Consider the following 2,546-nt stretch of genomic DNA (forward strand, 5'->3'; position numbering starts at 1 on the left):
ATGCTCAAGGAAGTGGTTACCAAGAATTACCCTTTAACTCATCTTCACACACACACACACACACACACACAAAAACACACACACACACATATACATTAAACACCCTACAATCACAAAAAGAGATAGAAAAAGAGAGAGAGAGAGAGAGATCAGATAGTCCGATAAAAGAGAAATAGAAACCACAAACACTGTATATATGATATAATGTGTTCCATACATTCTAAGGGAGATGGGCATGAGTCAAACAAATGATGAATGCTCTTTATTTAGCAGAAACCTTTGTCCAACGACACCTACAAGCTGAATCACGCGCTCAGAGCATCCAGCCACAGGGGAGACAGAGAGGTACCAGTCCTGCTATGACCAGGAATGGCTGTATATTTTGTGGGATTAGTTTGTTGGAGGAGATACCCTTCACGAAACTAACAAGAGACATGATGTACAGTCTGCTTTAGGCTGCTGACGTTAAGAAAGGATATTAATGGCCTCACTTTGAAGGTAGAAAGGAGGAGATAAACAAAACAATGTGGAGTACTCGGTCGGTACATATACAGACGTGAAAGCTACAGAAGCAGGGCTGTCAATATGTCCCTTTGCTAGCCTCACATCCCCAACTGACAAACTAACAGTGCAACTGCAAACAAGTGAACGGCCGAACAAAAAAACAACACCAACAGACAAACGAACGTACAAACAAAAGTTAACTACTACTAAAAAAACGAACTAACAAATGGCAGTGAGCTAACAAACTAGTTAACAGCTCCCCAAATAGATGAAGAAGAAAATCTAGCAAGAAAAACAAATTAAGAAACGAATTAATTACTAAATAAATAAAAGACAAAACAAGCAAAATAACTTTACTAACTCGCACAAACTCGCAAACAAGCTAGGGAACCGACTAACTGACAACCTAACTTACTCGCTGACTAACTGCAGGAATGACCAATCACGTCCAACTCTGAAACTAAACAGAAACACATTGCGCTGCGTTGCTTCAGTAAGCCGGGGCAGCGAACTCCTCTAGAGTGTAGGTGCGAAGGCAGTCTCTGGAGAGCGGACGGTGGGAACCAGGTACAGATAGCCCCCTCCAGAACTGGACACGCTACAATACCACACTTTATCACAACACAGTTTAGGAGCGAGGTAAGGAAGTAGAGAGAGAGAGAGAGAGAGAGAGAGAGAGAGAGAGAGAGAGAGAGAGAGAGATAGGGAAAATGCCGACTTTTATATATTAATATTAACAGGACCATTATGGAACCACACATCACACACACACACACACACACACGCACACACACACACACACACACACACACACACACACACACACACACACACACACACACACACACACACACACACACACACACACACACACACACTCAGCTGACGGAAAAAAAACCTGGTCCCACAAACATGCTCCCCGCCTCCGGCAGATACTCACTAACATGCACACATGCTCACGCTCACACACACACACACACACACACACATGCTCACACACCACAAAAGAATTTCCTAGTTTCATATAAAACTGATAATGGGATTTGTCCCAGCAGGAGTGGAAAATCAGAGGTGACTTACAAGCCTGTGCACACAAACACACACACACCTATCCTAAATACACGCAGACACATCTTCCAACCAAACATATAACTATTTTACCTTAAGAAAATGTAACCTAACACACCAACAAGCATGTACAAAGGAACTGTTAATCCGCACACGGACATAAACACACCATCTAAACAAGAACACATGCACACATACTATATACACGCTACTTATCGTAGTCATGATTACGGGTGGCTACTGACGACCATATGTGTTCCGGAAGGGAATCTCAATGCATCAGAAGTCGTTATCCCCATTGTACCCAAACACACACACACACAGACACACAAACAGAAAAGACTTCCTGTCAACAAGCGGCGTTTATGTTGTGTGTTTGGTGGTGGAGAGACAGAGAACCTGGGTTTAATACCTGGCCCCCAAGAGACGGTCCACAGCAGCAGTCAGTCAATCAGCCAGTCAGTCAGTATTTGGTCTGCTAGTCGGTCAGTATTCAGTCAGCCTGTCTGACAGTATTCTGTTTGCTTTTCTGTCAGTAATTCTGTCCGTATGTCTGTCTATTTGTAATCGGTCCATCTGTCGATAGATAGATAAATATAGATGGATAGAGAGACAGACAGACAGGCAGACAGACCAGCAGAGAGATAGACAGTGAGATTAACAGATAGAAACATTTCAAATTTAACTTCCATCTTTCCATCTTCCATCTATTAATTTCCATCTTTCCATCCAAGCCTTATGTCCAGATCTCTAGTCTCTACTGCTTTGCTGTGTTCTTCAATCATCTCTCTCTCTCTCTCTCTCTCGCTCTCTCTCTCTCCATCCATCTGTCTCTCCTCTCTATTTGGAACCAGTCGCTCCATAGTAAGTACTGCCATGCCAGAGACTACCTGAGGCCAGGATATGTGGGGACTTCCTGCTGTGTGAGTGTGTGTGTGTGTGTGTGTGTGTGTGTGTGTGTGTGTGTGTGTGTG

General features: G+C 43.4%; 1 protein-coding gene across 1 annotated transcript in view; it reads right to left on the reverse strand.

The window, feature by feature from the left end:
• Positions 1-2,546, reverse strand: part of hivep2a (HIVEP zinc finger 2a) — a 49,759-nt gene that overhangs the window by 39,543 nt on the left and 7,670 nt on the right. The gene's annotated exons all lie outside the window — the stretch shown is intronic.

Source organism: Pollachius pollachius (genome assembly GCF_949987615.1).
Source record: "Pollachius pollachius genome assembly, chromosome: 16".
In the NCBI taxonomy this organism is placed as follows: Eukaryota; Metazoa; Chordata; class Actinopteri; order Gadiformes; family Gadidae; genus Pollachius; species Pollachius pollachius.